Below are 22,942 nucleotides of genomic sequence, written 5' to 3' on the forward strand. Positions count from 1 at the left end.
GGAGTGTCAGGGTGCTGGTGGCGCATGTGAATCAATTCTTTCATATATCTTTTCCTTGTGTCTCACAATGCCCTTTGGGTAGACCACATGCTTCATGACATTCTCTTTTTTAAATCAGGAGCAAGCAGCACCACTTGTACTTGAACCATTATCTCCGAGAGCCGAGGTGGGTTGTCATGGCCAGGTGGATCATGCCAGGGGATGGGTTACCTCTGACGGGAGTGGGTAGTTCCCTTTCCTCCTGGAGCTTCTGGCTGCTGCCACTCTAGTGTCTCTGCCAGCCTTAGCCCAGTGGTCTTCATTGAGAGCTGTGGTATCAGCCTGGCTCAAACAGGTGGAGCGGGATTTGTTTTCTGCACATTCATTGCTTTCTTTTCTTATTTTTAGCAACATTCTTCACGAAGATAATCATCCAAGAGATTGAATATCGAATTGAGAATCACAGGGTGCAGAATATAAATTATGGATCCAGAGAGAGAATTCAACTTTTCCTCTTGTAATAAAGCATGAAGGTGCCTATTGACACAGGAAATCACAGCCTAGGGACAAGAAAAATACAGACAATTCAAGCAAAAGACCTTCACCAGTCAGGCAGAAGCTGAGTTCTCTAGGTGACTCAAGCTCCAAACCTGTTGGTTTCCACCAGTGTGGTACCTCTCAGTGTTCATTTGGCATCATGAGACCACACTTGCTGGACAAAGCAGGCTGCTATTAGGTACGATTAGACTTTGAATGTCCCCAGATAATTTTGCCTCTCCCTCCCTCCCTCCCTTCTTCCCTTTCTCTCTCCATCTATCTGTCTATCTATCTATCTATCTATCTATCTATCTATCTATCTATCTATCTATCTATCTCCCTGTATGTAGAGTATTTGTGTGTGTGTGTGTGTGTGTTCATGTGTGTGTGTGTGTGCATGAGCGCACGCATGCATGTGTGGGCGCACACGTGCAGGTGTTCATGTAGGTTTATGTGTGTGCACATGCATGTATGATAAGTGTTTATAGGCCATAGCTCAACTTTGGGTGCCATTCTCCAGATGCTGTCCACCTTCTTTAGGGGGAACAAGGTCTCTCACTTGGACTGGAACTTGATAATGAGCCTAGGCTGGCCAGAGCCCCAGGGGATCATTCTGTTTCCACTTCCACAGCACTGTGATTAAAAGCATATGCCACTTTTATGTGGGTTCTGGGAGATGAACTAAAGTCCTCTCGCTTGTTGGATAGACAGTTTACTGACTATACTCTCCCCCCAGCCCCTACTTTTGGTTTTTATTCTTGAAATTAATAACACCCAACTGTGCATACGTATAAAAATGGATGCATGTATGAGTGGTGGGAAATGAAGAATGTTGTGTAGTTTTATTGTCCTCTCCTTATCTGCTACCAATACAAAAGCCTCTTGGTTTTGACACAATAATTATGCTTGACAAATTCAGCAAATGAAAATACAAAGTATCTTCTTGCTTAAACTTCAGAGAAGCAGCAAGTAATTTTAAGCCATATTTATACTCAAATTATTTGTTGTGTGAAATTCAAATTTAACTGAGTATCTCCTATTTTATCTGGCAACTCTAATTAGGCCGTAGCTTTTTACCACGTAGCAATTAGAAGAAGTTGGCTGAAGAAAACATGGGACTCTAGGCACTAGTTCTGCAGTGTTCCTATGGTAATGTGATTACTTGGAAATATAAAGGTCTTGGGAAATCACTCTCCCTCTCTGTTCACTGTACACCTGACGATATGGGTTAATGAGCATCCTCAGCTAACCTGGAGAGGAGACAGAGCTGCCGTCTTAGTGATGCGTGTGTTAATTTTTTGGCTATGGTGGTCTGGAGGAGGCTTGGCTCTATTCTTTGGGCTGTGGAAAATAACCAGATCAGACAGTTGTCTAAGACAAATCGTGTGTGGCCAGCTTTCCCTCCCATTCAGCTCAAGCTTGGACTGCATCCCATCTTCGGGTGGCTGGGCAGCAAACAGCATTTGTATCTGAGTTTGAAAGTCCTGGGTTGTCTTCAGTGCCTCATGTCAATAACAAACTGTCATGCTTTCCGTGGCCTTTAGGGACAAAGATTAGGCTCAGCTGAAATCCAGGATGATTTTCTCTTCCTTATTTAGGGAAACTGCCTGCAATAGCTAAATGTGTTACGGTGTCTAGTAGACCAGTGTCATTCACTTCCGGGTCCTCAGGGCTCAGTGCCAAGGTGGCAGGCCAAGCCAACCCATTCCCCACCTGCCCACACATAGGCCCTGCCCCCTTGATGGTCTGCTGGCTCCTTCTTTCTCTGTGATTTCGTAGTGTGATTCTCAAAGACTCTCAGTCCTTTGCTCTTTTTTTTGTGGAACCAGTTGCCAGTCACCACAGTCCTCCAAATATGGGTAGAAGAATAAGTCAGGTTCATCAAAAAAAAAAAAAAATGATGGCATGCTTTGCCCAAGCAGTGCCCTGTGGATTTCCCCTCCTTATTTTCCTGGACTAGTACCCTAGCATTCAGTCAACATACACGACTCAGAATTGCCCATGCACAAAACATTTCTTTCTTGCGTTTCTAATCTGTCTTCACTGATCACATCTTTGTAGGCAAAGTTTATATTTCAGTAGAGATAAAACTTTCCTCTAACAAGCCTAAATAAAAAAATTTAAATATAGTATCAATAATATAGAAAAAATGCTTTTATAGTCACAATTCACTATTGGCAAGATTGTGGGCATGTTTGGTTTGGTTTGGTTTTATTTTTTTTAATTACTGTTGGATTTGAAAAAAAAATCTATCAAATTTTTTCAAATATAAACCAGAGATCTCTGGTTTTCTTGTTGAATGATTGTTCTCAAGCACTCTGAGTGGTGACACCCATTAGCCAGATGTTGAAGAATGCATGTCAATGTAGATGCTAAAGGATTGCCCCTGGGAACCAGTCACAGTGGAGAGCTAGCAAAACTCAAAAACAAGAAAACTACGCTTAGAAGTGATTGTCAAAAGCATAAATGTAGTCTTTAAGAGCAGGCTGATTGATCCTCAGTTCCGTTTTTTTAATGTTGGCTAAATTGATGTGGAAAACTTACCACCATTTTTATTTGTATTTAGAGTTCTCATGGGGATAAACTTGATTTTTTTAAATCAGATTTTGGTCCTTTCATCAGGCTGTGGTAAATTTCCTGTTCATATGCTTTGCCAGTTGACGCTTTGTATATGCCAGAAGATTTTTCTCTATTTGCATATTAATGTTTCTTGGCGCTGTTTGCTTCAGAGAAAATTTTAATTTTTTATAATTAAATATATATATATATATATCTTGATTTTTATAGTTTCTGCCTTTGGTCTCCTGTTAGGAAATCTTTCTCCCTTCCAAGACTGAAATATTGACCAAACATTAGTAATAACAAGAATGGTGGCATCAGCCATTACAGCTGTTTACTTAGTTCATATTATCTACTAGAGAAATGATGAGTCACTGAACTTCATGGAATTTGACCAAACTCTGTGAATGACCTAGCAGCCTCAGTGACCTTACCTTGTAGATGAGGAAATGGAGACTTGGGGAACTTACATGTCCTTCCTGGAGGACACAAGGATCGGTTTACCTCTCAGGCTCTGTTAGGTGTTGGCAGGACTGAGGCAGAGGGATGATTCCAGGGAGCTGGAATCCAAGTGGGCTGCCGAGTGGCTTGCAGTGGGAGCGTGTGGTTCACTTGTCAGCCGCAGCAGAGCCTGAGGTCATCTCGAGGGAAAAGGAATCCATCTTTCAGGCTGGCGAAAGCAGAAGAGGATGTGTCCCAACCCCAAATCAACTTGTACTGGGCATCCTTTCACAGCATATTTGAGATGAGAAGATAATTGGAAAAGCACATGAGAGACCCACAGCCAAGAACATCATAAAGGAAGCAAGAGAAATTGGGAAAAAAATATCGTGGCTTGCAGGAAATAGGATATATTGTTTGTTTATTTCATGATGCCTCTTCTGTGCAAAATAACCTCTACTAAAAGAAAAGGAACATGAATATGTCCATAAATACACACATGCACACACATACACACGTATGCCCACAGACACATACACATGTGTCTATACACATATAGACAGACACACATCATGCACACACACACACAGACAGACACATACACATGCAAACATACTACCACCACTACCACTATAAGCTATGTTATGAAAAAGGTTAGATAGCATTTTAAGAACTATGTGAGAATAAGAAAATATTTAAGTTGAATTTCCCAAAAGCCAAGTTGCTGACTTAGAGAAAAGACAAAGGAAGAGAGGAAAAAGCAGAGGAGGGGCATACTTCCTTATTTCTCTGAGTTTTCTTAATAATTTTTTGCATGAGGATTTATTGCTATTCGACTGTAAGATTGAAATGGCCCATCGTCCTTTTCACTTTCATCTCATGTATCAACTGTTTTTCATTGTATTTTAATTATTTCCCTACTTTGCATATCTCATCCCACAATGTCCACCTCAGCTTTGTCGTTCTTCTCGACAACAGGTACAGTAGAGGAAACCTCCAACCATCTCCAGGGTGCTGGTGGGCCTGAACATAAAACCAACAGAACACAGAGGCAGGAGGAAAGCACACAATTATGTGAATGTAGGTTTGATGTGATGTCGAGGCAGTTCCAGAAATGGAGACCCAGAGAAATGTGGGGAACTGTGTTTTATGCTTGTGCTTGATGGAACATGGGCAGAAGGGGGTATGCTTCAACAGCAATTAACTGGAGAGAGGAAAATGCAAGGCCTGCATGCACAGATTCCTCTCAGGGTCTCTGTGTTTTCCTGCCCTTTTTATGGGCACAGGACATGACACCTGTCACATGAGGGTTTTTAAAGCGAGAAGGGAGAGAGGTCAGAGACACCATCTTGCTTCTGCTGTTTTCTCAGATGACAAGATGTCATATTTGGGGCAGTGTGCCCTGAACCCTGCCAACAGTGTGGTTCAACTGAATTATGGCCCTGACTTTAGATACAGCTCAAGTCAGTCATCAGCGACATGGCTGAGTTGCCTACGCACCTGCCTGCCTTGACGTATCTCTTCAGACCCCAGTCCATAGCTGCTTGCGTTAGTTTTTCTATTAAACTAATTCATCCTTACACTGAGTGCATTAGCCTCAACTTCTGATTGGTACTGTGTCGTTACCAAAACAAAGGCAGAATTGTGAATGGAGCTTTAGAGAATCGCAAAGACTAATATGGGGCTGGGGAGCCAACCTAAAGCTTTTGTATCCCTTTGTGTGGCGGCCGCCTGTTTTTCTGGCTAATGATGTCATTTCCACTTAAGTGCTTTAAGAACAGAATAGTACCTCCAGCTTCAAAGTGCGATCCTGGGGACCATGTCTAAAACTGGAAAGCCAAACCAGACGAACGAAGCTCATCTCGTCACTGAGTCAAATGACAGACATGAAAAACAGCTTCACGGAGGAAGGATTGTTTTGGCTTATGGTTCCATGTCTGGGAAGCCATAATGGCTGGGGCTCACCCACAATGACAGGAGCTTTGAGTGTGAAAGCAGCAGATCGGGAAGCAGAGAGGTTGGTGTGGCACAGGGACTGAACTGTAACACCTTATCCCTGTTTCTATGGCCTTTACTCAAGCAGTTGGGCTCCATGTCTGAAAGCTCCCACAGTCACTCAAGGCAGCGCCATTAGCTGGGGACCAAGTGTTTAAACATATCACTGAAATGCAGTTCACATTGAAATCCTTCAGGGACACTCGTTAGCTGAGCTTCCACTGGATGTGAGTGCAGCTTGGAACTCTGGCTCTCCACCTCAGTTAGGCTGGCAGTAGATTAGATGCTTTTTCTTTTTAATGTTTCTCCTTTGCTTGCAGAAGTTGGGATTTTCATAGCAAAGCAAAGTGGGCGATGGTTGATTCCTAATTTATTGACCAATAAATATCCCAATGAGATGAAATGCCGTATATATCGGCCATGCCTATTCTTTTCTGTATTACTTTGACATCTAGAGGCTGAATAGAATACCCTCTCCTGAGACTGACTGACTCATGGAGAGGTAAACAACTCAGATCTGAGTGTGCATTTCAAATACAGACAAATAGAGTCTATGTCTTCAATCCCTCCCTTTATGGGGCTGTCACAATCTAGGCATCCTCTAGACCTTGTCTGTACCCAACCTGTCTGCATTTTTAGTTGGGTTCATACTCCTTTCCTTGACAGACTGCACATTTTCCATGTGTTCCTGACTAAGAGGAATGAACATTAAGCACTGTCCATGGGCTTCATCCTATTGGCATGAACTTCTCTCAGTTCTTGCTGGCTATAATTTTGAACCGTGGCTTCGTTCTCTGTCAGGTATCCTGGCTTGGTGGTCTTTCCCAGCCTCTGCATCTAGATAATAGTTCTTCAGTCTCATCCTCGTGCCTCACCTGGTAAGATGGTGGCCTCTGAAGGCTAAATATCAACGCTTCACTCTGAGGTTGATGGGAAGTAGAAATCTAATTTCCTTTTTCTGCATGTGGCTTCCCCCTTTTCTCAGCCATTTCTTGATGAGACTGACCTTTCTCCAATGTGCCCTTAGTACTTCCATCGAAAATCAGTTGATTGCTGATGAGTGAGGTTATTTTGGGGTACTCAGTTCTCTTTCACTGGTCTGTGTACCTCTTTGTGCCAATGCCACGCTATTTAATCACTCTGCCTTTGAAGTCAGGTAGCACAACCTCTCTGATTTTTCTTTTTTGCAAGATTGCTTTGGCTATTTTGGGTTGTTTGTGCTTTCATATGATTTAAACACTATACAGTATATACTTACCTCAAAAGTTTATGGGGCACCCCATTAATATGTATCATTTTTATGTTTTCATGTAATCTAATCTTAAAAATGCTTCTCTCTGCCTGTATCTAAAATTTTATTTGATATATGTTTATTTAATATGCTTTGATCTCATTATGGAATGGAGGTCACTTATAAATTGAATTTCTTCCAAAATTCCAAATGGAACAATAGGTACAACACACTACATAATTTTATCTTTATTCATTTATTGTTCCCTTTGCCTGACCATAAGTGAAATCAGGATTTTCACCAGCTTTTCTCCATTGCACACTTTCTGACTCCAGGCCAGAAATAAAAAGAAACTTAACCTTCATTAAAGTTTTACATATTTTTCTTCTCAAAAGAACCCTAACTATATTTGTAAGCCAGAAAATTACTCCACACTTTTTCTCTTTTGGCAAGATCATATTATAATCTCCATCATCTATCATAGTAGATCATCTCTACCTCTATTTGAGTGTTAAAATTTAAAGATCATTTATTTATTAAATGACTTACAAAACTGTAAGTCATTGTTACAGTTGCAAATAATTTTGGTTTTGCCTTGTCCTGGGGACTTGGCTTAGAGGGATGGCCAGGGCCCACAGGATGTTAGATAGTAGGGCTGCTAGGATGCAGCTGCCACAGAAGTACCCTTTGAAATCACTTCTAATGCTCTGCTATTACATGGTGATATATTTGTATACTTGAAGAAAACCCCTTCTATTGTAAGATTACTAAGATGGTCTCCAATCCTGGGATCAATTATTCCTCCTCTCTAAGCCCGAGCTCCCCGAGTAGCTGGGACTACAGGCACATGCCACTCTACCCCTTGTCTTCTCCAATGAAGAATGACCATAGACTTTTAGGAAGTGCTTGGGGTTCTATGAATATAGTTTCTTGCCTCTCATCTACCCATGTAAGTAAATTATTTTTCTAGAGCTGTTGTGAATTTCTCTCATGGCAAAAAAATGGAAACTAGCCATTGACTAGAAATAAAAGCAGGGTGGGTGGGAAGGGCTTGAGAGTAATGTCAAGAAACAGAATAAGAGCTGAGTGGTTTGGGGAACAAAATCCAGTGGTGCCGAGGAACGAGACAAAGGCAGGACAGGGGAGGGCTGCTCTGCCACCAGAGCATCCTGTACTTTATCCTCAGAGGCTTCCATTACCACGTGGTCTGTTGCATTAAGCACCTGCCTTGTCTGCTGGGCTTGCAGATCATCTTCATTGTTGAGGGAGAGCCATGAGGGCTCTTTTGAGGTGGGGAGAGAATCACTACTTTCGGTCAGTGGTGGGATTTCAAAAAAGTTCAGTGAGCTGTGCTGAGAAAGAAAAATAAAAGCAGGAAAAACAGGACCCCAGCCCCCACTCAGCCCCCTTCATTCCCTAAATCTCACGAGGGGATGCTGGTGATAGCCCTTTGACACTACATCTCCCTGTGAATAAAAAGCAAGCCGGTGGAAGCTGGTAGCTGAGTTCACAAGTGGTGCCTGGTTTAGTTTCTCCAGGGACCCACTGTTTTCTTATTTTTCTTCATACTTCTACTCTACATCAAGGCCAGGAGATGGGTTAGAAAATTAGTTATCTCAAGCTTCTCCAGAATTAGTTTCATTCACTTTATCATAATTCTCAGCTATAGCCACATATCAGTCATTAAATCCTAGGGTTGGACTGGCTCTTATGGGCACCCTGTCCTGTCGCTTTAATTCCTCTGATATAAGGATTGGACTCCCTGGGGAAGCTGTGTAAGAAGAGTGTTTGCTCTCTTAGTCATATCTGGGAAACTCTTAGCCTAAGCCTTTGCCTCTGGCTCCTGGGTCATAACTTTAAATGTCCATTTAGAAGAAGGCAACTTACCTGGTACCCCATCCACATAAAGACAACTCTTAGGATCACTTATCTGACCCCACAGCCACGGTGCTATAACTTAATACAGGCAATCCCTCTTCCCTGGACACTCACCAGCCATAGATTTAACATCAGCAATTTCACTATGGTCTTAAAATGCTTGGGAAATGGTCTAACTTGTAATCTTTCTGGGACATTAACTTGAGTAATGCTTTCTGTGAGGCTGACACATAGAATTGAGTCACTTAACTTGGATGTGGACCTCTACAGAAGGGTCACTGTTCACTTTTTTTTATGTTTGTCTCCTCTTCATGTGTATAGTATCCCCTATGGGAAGAGCAAACTGCCATATAAATGATTTTTGTCCCTAATTTATGGTTTACAAAGGATCCAAAAAGAGCCATTAAAGTTTTCAGCTATATTTATTCTACTTCATGAGAGAATCGATGCCCTTGGTGGTATTATGCATTGGCTATTTGAAGGCCTTGTGAGGTATTTCTAATGAATGTCAATGATCTGCTCACTTCCTCCTGGACGTTTTCCTGAGGAGCTCTGAGCACCGCCTAAGCAAGACTTTATTACTACAAAGAAGATATAAATAAGGAGATATATTGGAACCCATAAAGATTTTGACATGCCAAAAATCAAATAAAGTAATACTGCAGAGAAAAATAAGGGATGTGACTGGGATTATTAGTACTTAAGGAAGCAAGCCAGTGGTGTGCCATGATTGATGTGTGCCTCAATTTTGTGGTTAGGAATCCTCAAGATGAGTATCTGTGTAGAAATTTATGTGAGGGAAATTTGATGTGTAGCAGCCATTCTTCACCAAATAAAATGATTACTGAATTATTTTCTGTGTATCCCCCTCTGCTCCAAAATTAACTTGAGCTAGCTTCTGAGGCTGTGGAATTGTTTGATGATAGAGTATAAATTAAAGGTAGTAATGACTAGGCAACTGCCTCCAAGTGTGTTTCACAGGCAGACAGGGAAAAATGTATTCATGTATGTCTGTCAGGGTTAGCAGGCTGTAGTGCATGGGTCACATCCAGCCCTATTTACTCATAATCTGCAAGCTAAGAATAATTTCCCTAGATGTTGAAAGAGCTTTAAACAAAACATGGTAAAAATCAGAATATTTTGTGACATGCAAAGATCTTGTTAAAATCTAGGTTTTGCCGGGCGGTGGTGGCGCACGCCTTTAATCCCAGCACTTGGGAGGCAGAGCCAGGCGGATCTCTGTGAGTTCGAGGCCAGCCTGGGCTACCAAGTGAGTTCCAGGAAAGGCGCAAAGCTACACAGAGAGACCCTGTCTCGAAAAACCAAAAAAAAAAAAAAAAAAAAAAAAAATCTAGGTTTTAGAGCCCACAATAAAATGTTATTAGGGTAATAACCATGGTCATAAACTTACAATTCACCCATATAAGTCAGGTTTCAGTTATTATGATAAAGAACTGAGCACATAAAGGAAAAGTCTATTTTGGTTCACCATTTCAGAGGTTCACTTTGGTTATGGTTTTGGAGGTTTGTTTTACATTATAGTATCAGAAGTTTCAGTCCATGATTGGTTGTCCTCATTGGTTTGAAACTGGCACATGATAGACAAAACATCCTGAGTCATAGCTGGAAAGCAAAGAGAAAGAGGATGGTGTTTCCACTTATGATCCTAGGGGATGCTCTCAACTACCTAAAGAGTATCTACCAGTCCCCATGTCTTAAAGGTTCTACCACACCCAATAACACCATGCTAGAGCCATGCTCTAATCATGGGTTCTTTTGAAAGACAATTTGGACCCAAAGTATAGGGTCAGCTCTGTGATACTCATGCCACACACTACAGGTAAGTAGTTGGTCTAAGACTGGATGACACACAGTGCCAGGAATCCTAGCTCTACACAAATGGACAATTGGTGATCCATGCTGTACATCAGAGTGTCTTAAACTCATGATCCTTTTTGCCTGAGAAACTTTTATGTGAATCTAGGTATCTAGGTGTATGAAACAGGTACGCAAGTAAAATATTTATTGATAATGAATCAGAAAGAATTTTGCTGTAAAAGAATTATTTGATGTACATATAGTTTTACCACTTAATAATGATGGAAGGAAGTTCATTTTCTAATGAGGTGAATACAGTTGTTTATTTTTACACAAAGAAATAACTCTGGTTTAATATTTGATACATTAAGGTATAGTGGATCAGTAATGTTTTTTCTGAACTGATTGGTGTTTTAATTTTATAATCACACCATAATGCACACAAGTATGTAGTATAAATTAGCAGAAGTATGTTTAGGGACATTTCAGAAATTATTAGAAATTATATGCTAATTCCAAAGCAAAATTCATTTAATGATTTTTTTAAAGTGAAATTCAAGTCAAACACTCAAACAACATTTTTTTGTTTTTTGAGACAGGGTTTCTCTGTGTAGCTTTGGTACCTGTCCTGGATCTTGCTCTGTAGACCTGGCTGGCCTTGAACTCACAGAGATCTGCCTGGCTCTGCCTCCCGAGTGCTAGGATTAAAGGCATGCGTCACCACCACCATGCTCAAACAACAATTTTTAATTCTGACATGGCACAAGGTGGGCATATACCACCTTGCTATTAACAAGCTGAGAAATGGTAATGGAGGAGCATCAACAGGCTTTGTTCTCTGCAATTAAGCTAGCATGTTTCTATAAAGGCAGCAAGTTTTGTATGTGCAGCAAAAGCCTTGCAATTCTCAGAACACATTGTCTTGAGCCTGAGCCTGGCTGTTTCCAGAAGTGTGCATAGGCATTGTCTGGCTTGATGACATTCTCAATGGCAAGTGTGCATGCTGTGGGTTCAGAACCAAGACTGCAGTGATGTCACTCGGTGCAACATAGCTGAGAGCTGCCAGAGATACTCTAGATGCATTAATTTTTTGCCATTATGTGTTCTGAAAACTTTTACTATTGCTGAATTTTTCATGACCCACCTCAAACACACAATTTGAGATATAGCAGCTTCTGCATGAGGAAGGATACGAAGGAGGGCCCCCGATAACCATCTGCTCCCTGGCACCATGTCCCCTTCGGCTTCAGTGGTTCTGAGTTATTGTGCTGGGTGGTGACGACATGATAGGCAAGGCTTAGCTGCTTCATTGGGAGAATGGGCCGGGAAGTGGGGAGAACCTGCACAGTAGTGTGTCCTGAAGCCAGGACGTGCTTACAGTCTAGTAAATGCGGAGCAAGCTTAGAGGACTCTATCTGGCATGCATGCCCTGCTAGGCCTGGAACATGGACCGAGAGAGCTAAGAGTAGAGAGAAACAGTGGTGGGAAGGAGAGACGTGTGGGGTGAGGAAGAAAGGCTTGAATGTGAGAGGTGAAACATGCTGCGTATTCCTGATCACCCCTGCATTTTGAGGAAGGGACTGGTCAGAGTGGGCTAGAAGAAAACACGTAATGTTGATGACTCTGTTGTAATCTATCCCTTTTTAGACTGACTCATTCAAATGACTGAATATCACGCAGTCAGGTGAACTGAACATAATATGAGGAATGTCAGCATTTGAGAATGTTTCACGACAGTAAGAGAAGATGAAATGCCCAAAGTGAGGCTAGCTTCTAATTGTGGCTTTGCCCTACCCTTACTCTACCTGTCCTACCTTAGCCATAGCCATAACTGCTGCATCAGTTACACTCAGGGCACAGAAGGCCAGGAAAATAGAGGCACTGTACCAGACCCTGGATTTCTAGTACTTGTGGTAAACTCTGGGTGAAGGGATGATGTTTAAGTGAGGGATGATGTTTAAGTGAGTAGCCTCAGTGAGTACTGTTTACCTTGCTCTAAGTGGTAACTTTGGGGTTTTCCCCCAAAGTTGGTACTGTAGTAGAGGAAGCTATTACACATAATCAACTGTGTGTGTGTGTGTGTGTGTGTGTGTGTGTGTGTGTGTGTGTGTGTATTTATGTGTGTGCATAAGCATTTGGACCATCTTACCCAAAACTTAAGGGAAAGTTCCAAGTTTGTTAATATGCTCTCATTTTAAAAAGAAACTCCAAATCAGAGAAAGGAGGAGGTAGCTACTTGACCTGCTCCATTGAGGCAGACCTGGCTTAATTTTCCCATCAACATACTCAGAGGATGCCGGAGGCTAATGGCTCACATGGTCTCTAATGCTTTGTGACCCCACATAATAGGGGAAAGACCACCTTAATGACTTGGGCTCTCAGTCAGTTAAATTAGCTGCGTATCCTTCTCTGCAGATTAGTGTGCAAAGCAAAGCAAAGGGATAATATTAGGCCCCTTACAACAAACACCCCTTGATTTTTATGTTTACAAAGCAAAAGGGTGAAGCATTTATAAGTGAGGCAATGTCTTGCTTAACATTTCGTATTCCACTGCTTACAAATGAAGACACTACTTTGAAATCCGCTCTCTTCCTCTTTGGCATAGAATCTTCTCTCAAAATGCTGATGATTAAAGGCTTGGTGCAGAACAACATGACCCCAGATTTATCTCATAAATCTCACTCGGATGAGTTCCTAAAGGGCACACTTCACACAGATGCAGTCACATGGACCTGTTGGGCTATTTACAATTCAGAATCTCAAAGGCTTGCTTCAGAATGCGGCTGGGGAAGTACAGGTTTATCACAGGTTCCCACTTGGTGGATGAATCAGTAACAAACAGCCCCACCACCACTTTTTCCATTGTTTAGTAAATGGCTGTATCAGTAAGGGTTATATTTGGCTGCAATAAAAAATCACAGGAGCTTAAATAAGTTGGAAGAATGCTTATCCTTTATACAAAAGAAATCCTGAGATTTCCTGCTCAGGCTAGAATGCTGGTTCCACCATCATCTGGGGGTGACCTATAATGCTGTTCCATCATCTTCTGCACATTTTCCAACCTTACCCTCTCTTCGTTTTCCCAAATGGCTGCTGGGACACCAATCAGCAAACTGTCCTTCTGTGACAAAAGGCTGTACCTTCCATGTGAGTCAGCTTTCTTCTTGTTTATGGTATTTTATTTTGTTATGAGACAGGGTCTTATTCTGTAGCCCAGGCTGGCCTAGAACTTACTATGTAGCTCAGGCTAGCCTCAAGCTCATTGCTGGGATTACAGGCATGAGCCAGCATAGCTGGTGGTGTGTCTGCCATCTTTAAGCAGTCCTGTATTGCTGTCAGTTGGATCTCATTGATTAGAACTTGATGAAATGGTTTCACTGATGCATGGGAACCCAAACAAAACAGACTCCCCCATCTCAGCCACTGCTGTCCCAGCTGTTGCTTTATCTTGAAGACGAGGAGATTGGATGTCCCCTGAGATGCAGCCTTTGCCACCCAATGAAGAAACCATGTTGCCTTCCTATCTGCTTCTGACCAGACAAGAATGGACTCAGGAACAATATTCTCAGCGTGGTAGCGGCTGCAGGAAGCCCAGGCTCCTCCAGCCGCTAAGTGAACTCTCACCTAGCAAGCGCCATTCCAAATCTTCCATTGAAGTTTGGCTTTCATTTGTTACCAGGAACATGTCTGAGTCTATTTCCTTACTTAAAAATTAAGGATGTCATGGGATTCCTGTACTGTCTGCAAGACTCAACTGGCAAAGAATTAACGTTTTCCAAGCCCTCACTATACCCTGGTCTATGAACTAAATGTTTTACATTTAATACTTCATATCCCTGAGAGCTGGATCCACACTCAAGATTTTATGTATTTACCAAATATTAAATGACTTGAGGGCACAAGCTGTCAGGATTCAAGCCTAGTGTGGTAGTGTACATCTGAAGTCCCAGCTGTTCAGCAGGCTGGGGCAAAATTGTAAGGTTAAGCCTAGCCTGGACTGTATGGTGAGTTCAAGGCCAGCCTGGGCAATTTAACAAGACCCTGTCTCAAACTAAAACTTTGAGAAAAGTGACTGGGGAAGTAGCTCAGTGGTAGAGCACTTGTCTAGCCTACACAAGGCCTAAGACTATATCCTCTGCTGAAGGTTTAAAGTACGTAGAAAGAAATCTGAATTCAGTGATAAATCTTATAGATGTTTTCTCTCTCTCCTGGAATTACCTTCTGTTGATGTGCCAGATACTAAGCCACGCATCCCAGAAGGAAAATGCTCCTGTGGCGTAGGGCCATGCCATGTCCTGGGAAGCATTAAGGAAGGTGTATGATTGTCAGTAAAGACTCAGAGATGGCTTTATTGGGAGATACACAGAGGATTCTGGAGGATGGGCAATTAGGAAAATTGGGGCAAAGGTTCCACAAATGAGACATTTTAGGTGAAAAGTCACAAGAGAAGAGACAAGTAAAGTGATTTATGCAGAAATGAGGAAAGACTACACAGTTCTTGCTCAGGAATGGAGGCAGTGCCTGGCTTTGCTGTCTCCCCTGTCCACCAAGTATGCGCGCTCACGCGCATGCACACACACACACACACACACACACACACACACACACACACACACACCCTTCCCACATAGAAATGAAGAATTGTAAAGACTTTGGTTTATCTGTAATTATTTTTATAGACAAAGTAAATCTTTTCAGTCTGAGCCAGTGCTCTCCTGCCAAAATCCCCGTGAAGCCGAAATAATGAATGGTCTGAGATGTAACACCTTGAACCTGTCTCTAGTATAATCAGAAGGCCAAGAGGCTCTGCATTGTGTAGGTTTGGATTGTGCCCAACACCAGGGTTCTCAGTTTTCTTTTATCTGTGAGGCCAGGGCCCAGCAAAGATCATTTTCAGGAAATATGCCACTCTGCCAACTGGTAACTTCCATGGTCAGCAAAACTCCATGGTTGGCTCGTTCGAACTTCTGTCTCAGCCAAGAAAAGATGGAAGGAAGAATTGGAGCTGAAAGGGAAGCCAAGAAAAATACCACTGCTCTTTGCTTATGGATAGCTTTATTGCCATATCTAATAGGAAATACCTTTTCTTGAATTTTTTTTCTGATGATTGAAATTTTTCTAGGGCATACACTCTTCAGTTAACTCTTCAAGATGCTGCAGACATTTAGTGGCAAGCCCTTTCCACACATTGCAATTTGCAACTGAAGCTCACACATCAAATCTCATTGCATGTATTTCTGTTTTATTATTGTCTGTAATTAACAGACAAAATTGCATGTAGTTGTCATGAGCAGCATGATGCTTTGAAATGCACAGAATTGTGGAATGATTGTATCTAGCTAATTAGCATGTTGCTTACCCTCCCCCCACCCATAGCACCGAGGATGGAACAGAGGGTCTTGCTTATGCTAGGCAACTGCTCTACTATGTTCTGCTGTGTTTTCAGCCATCCCTGGTCCTCATTTTTTTTTTTGTGGGATGATTATTCTTTGCTTCCATTCTCTTAGCAGCTTGTCAAGAAAACAATATGTCATTAATTATAGTCATCATGTACTACGGTAGATCTCCTGGTATTTATTCTTTTATCTAACTGATTATTTGTCCCCTTTGATTAACCTGTCGCCAGAACACTTTCCCCACACTACCAACTGCCCTAGCCTTTGGAAACTGCTATCTGACAATTTCTTTGAGGGTCTCTTTTTTAGATTCCATATGTGAGTGAGATCATGCAGCATCTGTCTTTGTCTTATTTCACTTAACACAGAGTCCTCTGGGTTCATTCACATTATCCCAAATGACAGATTTCCCCTCTTTTTAATGGCTGAATAGTATCCTATTGTGTATGCCAGTTACTTTTAAAATTCACTCACCTGTTTCTTTTTAATGGCTAAATAGTATCCTATTATACATACATACATACATATATACATACATACATATATATCACATTTTTTGTTTTAATTCACTCACTTGTTGATATACACTGAAATTTATTTTATAGCTTGGCTCCTGTGAGTTGTGTTATAATAAAAAAGGAAGCATATATATTCTGTCAACATGATAATTACATTTCCCTTAGCTACATCTCCGGTAGTGGGAATGCTGGGTTGTATGGTGGCTATAACTTTAATGTCTTGAGGGATCTCTATTTTGTTTTCTGTAGTACATTCACTAGTTTATATTTTTACAAAAATACCAAGGGTTCCCTTTCTGTACACATTTGCCAATGCATCTTTTTTCTTCTTAATAACAGACATTCTAACAGAAGGGGATAATATAAATGTCATATGTTTTTTTAGACAGGGTCTTACCATGTAACCTGTCTGGCTTAGAACTTGCTATGTAGACCAGACTGGACTTGAACTCACAGAGATCCATCTGCTTTTGCCTTCCAAGTGCTGGGATTAAAGGTGTGCACTACCGCACCCAGCATGATTATGATTTTGATTTTAAATTTCTCAACAATTAATGAACAATGTCGAGCATTATTGTGCTACTCATTAGCATCTCATTCTCTGAGCTTGAGTATTTCCTTTAGCATTTACTGTGGAACAGATCTGGTAGCAATAAAATCCTCCATCTTTTGCTTGTATGGGGGTAAATCCTATCACCCCTTTCCTTTTCCACGGTCTCTTCCTTCCTCTTGAAACACTGGGTGTGGATCCACCCAAGGAGTTTGTGGATGGTAGACTTGTGCTCTACCATTGAGCTATGGCCTCAGCCCTGCTTCATTTTGAAGAGCAGCTTTGCTGTTTTGTTTGGGTTTTAGTAGGCTTCCTTAATTCATCACTTCAAATCCAGCATCTGTTCTGTTCTGGCCCTAATCCATCTCTGCTGAGAACTCAGCGGCTAGCCGTATTGGAACTCCCTTGTGTACACTTTCTCTTCATGTACTGCTTGATGAAGTCCATGGTGGATGATTCCATTGCCTTTTATTCATTTTTTTTTCTGTTACAGTTTTCATCTTTAGGATTTCTGCTTGACATTTTTTTTTTCATTTTACCAGAAACTTTTATTCGAGTTCCTTATTTTCTCAACTCATGGGATTACCTATTTGTATTTTTTTTTTGAGGTTTTTCTGATTTTAAAGTTATTTTGATTTCTTTGGCACATGGTTTTTATAAAGAGTTTAAAATTTTGTGTATTTGTTCTCTGTATATGTGTTCGCACATGTGTATGGAGGTGTGTGAACACACATGTGTGTAGGGGTGTAACACTATGCCTATGTGGGGGTCAGAGGTTCACTTTCAGGAGCCATTTTGCTCCTTCCACTTTGCTGGAGCAGGGTCCCTCTTGTTTCTGCTGCTGTGCTGCATCCTCCTATCTAGCTGTCCCATGAGCTTTTGGGGGACTGTCCTTTCTTCCTCCCCATCATGCTGTAGGAGGACCAGCATTACAGATGTGTGCCACCACATACACCTTTAAAAAATACTAACATGGGTTCTGAGATCAACGTTGCCAGGCTTGCACACACAGCGCCTTTACCCACTGAACCATCACCCCAGACTACTTCCTCATGTCTTTGGAATCAGCCAAGTTTCCTGGAGTGTCTCTCCTCCTGGCCATGCCTCACTCAGTGTTGGCACTTTTGGATAAGTAGCTACATTTCTCAATGTGTTGTAGCCACAGAGAAAAGAGGGTTGGGTTAAACTGCCTGTACATATGTTGATTAGTGAGAATTAAATCTCCGCTCTGTGAAGTCACTGAGCTTGGAAGCCATACACCTTCTATACCTTCCCCTGTTACACCCAGTTAATATTGTGGGACTGGTGTGAAATGTTTCATGATTTAGTTAGACTCCATTTTGCTTCCAGTTTCACCGTGACTTTTTGCACTTAGCTCAATCCCTCTTGGTGTTTAAACAGGAAGTTACAGGAAAACCTATTATATGTTTCCTATTTGTCGATCCTGAGCTCTCCATAGATTCATGTATATATGTGTGTATAGGTATGCATGTACATTTTCACAAATATATGTATAGACATAAAGAGACAGGTGCAGAGATTCCCCCTCTCCACACACACACACACACAGAAAGATGAGCAAGAACTGAGACCAGTGACTAGGGACCCAGAACCAGGTAACAAACAGATCCTTTTGTTGCCTTTGTGAAGGACCCTGGCTTCTTAAACAGAATACAAGTGAGGCTTTACCAATACCTTGAATCAAGTTGAATAAGCGAGCAGATTAAGCCGAAATAACCCATAAAAATTCTGAAGTGCAGTCTTTGGCCTGCATGTCAATGCACATACCATGGCTAAGAATAATAATAATACTTAGCATTAGCAGTCATTTTAGGTGGGTTTTCCCAGTGCCAAAGAAGATAAGATGACATCTTTCTGGTGTAGTTTTCCTTTAACACTGTCCAGGTCCTTCACCCACCTTTCTGTTTTGTCTCTGAACATTGAAAACAAGAGGAAGAGAAGTTTGCTTCTGGGTTTTTCTTGAAAGGCAGGAGAATGGTGTGTGTCTAACATGCTTTGCTGGTAAGTTCACTTGTGACGTGGAAGCAGCTGGGCCAGGAAACCTCTGAGGTTCTTTGCTTCTCTAAGAGGCTGTGATTGGGAAAGCACAATTTTTCAAAAGGAGATTCAAGGGTGATTTAATTTGTCACCTTACTTTTGTGACTTGGAGCCTCTGGGCTTTCTGGATGATGTTCTAGCACACACCACCCTCTGGAGCAGAAGCTCAAAGTCTGTCATAACCACCACTTCTCATTTGCAAGCAGTGATACCTTCTAGGTCTTCGGGTTCTGCCTCCAAGGTTGGGGGTGGGTCTGCTGCAAAGCTGTTCACTGTGTTTCTTCTCAGCTCTGCTCCAGTGTGAAGTTCCTTCTATAGTCATAGCTCTCTTAGGATACTGCTTCCACTGATAACAACAACCACCAAGAACCTGTCATTTGGTGATGTCTCAAATAAAACAGGAAAGTTGGGAAATCATTACCCTACCAGCAGGCATTCCCTCCCATCATCTCCCCCACGACCTGGAACTGAGGGCTATGCCTCCAACTGCAGAGAAAATATTACAAATGCATGTCTGTTATAAGGAACGTAGTCAACAATATCTCCTAAGATAATTCCATTTTAAAATAGGCAGACTATGAAGAGACAGACTCCAGCATAATCATGTGAGACTCAGATGCATTATTTCATGTATCAGAAAAGCAGTAGAGAGGTGGAAAGGTGGAAGGGCAGTAGTGTAGGAGGAGTTATCCTGTCTCAACAGCCTGCTCCCAAATAACTGGCAGACACTTCCCAAATAACTGACTCAGAGACTTAATATGAATTATAAATGCTCGGCCTAAAGCTCAGGCTTGTTACTAGATATCTCTTACATTTAAATTAGCCCATATTTAGTATCTAAGCTTTGCCATGTGCCTCAGTACCTTTTCTCAGTACAGCATGTCTATCTTGCTTCTCTGAGACTGCTTTCCACTCCTCTGACTGTGCTCTTCTTCTTCCCAGAATTCTCCTAGTCTGGCTCTCCCACACATACTTCCTACCTGGCTACTGGCCAGTCAGTTCTTTATTAATCAATGAGAGTAATACATATTCACAGTATACAGAAGGATTTTTCCACACCACAGTATGGTGGTGGGGTGGAGGTCTTCTCAGCAGTCCTCGGATTTTGAATCAAGGAGTCTGTCTGATATGTCTGAGTCTGATTCTTCTCACTGGGTCTAATTCCATACAGTTCAATCTCTGAGCAAATTCTTTAGACCACCCATTATTTCCAAGCACCTCCCAGTGTCTATGAAAACTTCATCTAAGCCAGCTGTTCCACTAAACAGATCAACCCTCCAGCATGAGATTGTGTAGTCTCAGGTTAATGTCTTTTCCTTGCTTTGACTCATGTTTTAATGATCTCCCTGCCAAAGAGGCAGATAAAATAAACCTTCTGTTTTAATAGCAGGTCTCATTATCTTAGGAAAATCTACCAATCTGGGACTAAGTTCCATCTCAAACCTAGTCATGGCTTCTCAGGATAAACCTCCCAGGCAGTGTGGGCCTTTCTATCAAGTACCATCCTTGTCTGACTGGAGCTTTGAGAGGTCCTTACTTAGTTAGGGGTGGAAAACTTCTGTCTATTACAGAATTACTAAAGGCTAGTAATAAAATCTCACCACCTCTTGCTCCTAACCCATTTGGAAACCAGAGCAAAACAAAATATCATTTCAGCTGTCTGATGCAGATTCTTGGATATAAAACAACAGCAAAAGAGCCATACTTTAGTGTTGAAAAAGAAAAAAAGAAAAATATGTGATGTCTGAGTCAGGAATTCATGGTTTAAGTTGCCAACTTAGCAACTATGCAGTCACAAATAATTAATAAGGTCCCTGCATGCCTGTTTATTCATCTGCTAAAACAAGAACAAGACCAATGGCAGTGGCAGAGAATGGAGTGACACTGTCTTCTCTTTCATTGGCAGAAATGAATTGCAAGGATTCAAAACAACACGTGCTCCTTTCCACCACATAGCTTCCTTGTTTTTCACTTGCCCTGTGCCTTTCTTCTTGAGGCGATGGAAGACCAGAGTTTTGTCCCTTGCCAGACATCATTAATAAATGTGATTTTCCAAAGGATTAAGAATGAATTAATCAAGTGGAAATTACAGTAAACGTGTTTTTCTGTGTGTCCTAGAAAATACCAGGAAAGAGTGTGAATTCAAAATAATTACAAGTTATGTAACTCAAACACATAAAACTACATCAAAATGTCACAGGAAAAGGATTTATATTTAATATATATATACACACATATATACTTCTATATAGTATACATACTATATAGTATATACTGAATAGTATACGTACTAACACTATAATCCAGTATATACTATATAGTATGTATACACATATATATCATTTCCTATGAAATTAAGTAGTTTTGTGATATATTTTTTTTCTGAATTAACTTTGAGAACAGCACATGGTCTTGAAGCCTTGAGTAGACTGCCTTCATTTCAATATGAGGAGACAGAATAGGCATGCTTCCGCATTTGAGCAGACTCATCCTTTTCTCTATGATGAGAATTTCCAGGGTTGGATGGGCCTGTGCATAAGTAGAGGTAACTGACAGACAATGACAGCCATCTCATTGGAAAAAGAGAAACTGTTATTCTTTCTGGCTCTGTCATTTTATGATGCCCTCTTGTTCCTGCCCAACCATCCATACTAGTCCTGTCATGACTGGCTTCTAGTATCCTTGGCTGTCAGATTGTTCATATTATGACTTCGTTTTCAAGTGAACTAGTAAACTTAAGATAATCATGTGATTCAAGTTTAATATGCATGGAGGATGCTACTGATATTGTTTGGATGTTGAACATTCCCCATGTGTTAAAGTCTTGATCTCCAGTGTGGCATCATGGGAGAGGTGTTGGAAACCGAGAATTTGAGCCTGTGGAGGTCCTTAGTCATTAAGATAATCTCTTGGAAGGGCAAATGGGACCCTGATCTTTTCCTCTTCCATTTCTCTATGTTCTCTGGCTGCTAAGAAGAGCATCCACTATCTTATTCTCCTACCACAACGTGATACCTCTCCTTAGACCTAAAACATGGAGATGGGACAATTAGTCATGAGCTGATGCCTCCAACGTTGTGAGCCCAGATAACAGTTTCCTCTTCGTAAGCTGATGGTTTGGGTATTTTGCTATTGTCGCAGAAAGCTCACTAGCACAGAAGACATGGAGTAAAGTCTAGTTGACTTCCTCAGAAAATATTAAATAAAGGATTAAGTTTATGTCGAATCCAAAAGGGCTAGAAAAATATTTAAAAGTGTTTGTGTGTTTGATGAGCAGTGGTGTGAGAAGAATGGAGACTGTTCTCCTACAGAGGGAAGCTGAAACACAGTGGTCTTGCAGAAGCTCTTGGTGTCTGCGACTTGGGTGCTTTCCCTCAAATGGGCTGTTACAGGGCTTTTCTCTCACTCCATTCCACATCAACCACAAGTCATGGTCACTTACAAAAGCATGTACTTCATAAGCAGGTTTTTAAAAAGTGACTATTTTAGGTTGAAAAGGTTTTCTTGTGCTTATGTGAATTTTAACAGAAATGTTGGATTTCTTCCTGAAATAACCACATCCTCAAAAGCAAAGAAAATACTGGTAATGGATTTTTTTGTAATGGACAAGGTTTTTTTAAAAAGTAAGTCCAAATTGCAGATCAATCTAAAAATCTGTTTGGTAATTTTTTTTACAAAAAAATATTATCGATACATCTACATCTGTGAAAATTTACCATACTATACATCTAAGAGTTTCACACTGTTGTTAACTACTGTTATAAGTAATATGGGATATAATAAACAAAGATGATAAGAGAAATTTCTACTTCTTCCTCTAATTTGCCAGCCTCCTCCGTGCTGCAGAGGGCCCCTTCTTTTTCCTGAACACATCTGTTCCTCTTCAGGAAGCATATATCCTGACTTTTATGCCTGTCTCCTTCATGTCTGTAACTATCCTGTACATGCAGTCATGCTAAACGGCATGATTTATTTTGAACCC

The 22,942-nt window shown here is 41.2% G+C and overlaps 1 long non-coding RNA gene across 1 annotated transcript; it reads left to right on the forward strand.

Moving 5' to 3' along the window:
* Positions 1-67: 67 nt before the first annotated feature.
* On the forward strand, positions 68-22,581 carry LOC131925227 (uncharacterized). The gene is made up of 3 exons (XR_009383189.1): positions 68-166; positions 388-715; positions 22,489-22,581. It is a non-coding gene; the product is annotated as an uncharacterized LOC131925227 (long non-coding RNA).
* Positions 22,582-22,942: the final 361 nt, after the last annotated feature.

The sequence above is a fragment of the Peromyscus eremicus genome, chromosome 15 (assembly GCF_949786415.1).
Source record: "Peromyscus eremicus chromosome 15, PerEre_H2_v1, whole genome shotgun sequence".
Taxonomy (NCBI): Eukaryota; Metazoa; Chordata; class Mammalia; order Rodentia; family Cricetidae; genus Peromyscus; species Peromyscus eremicus.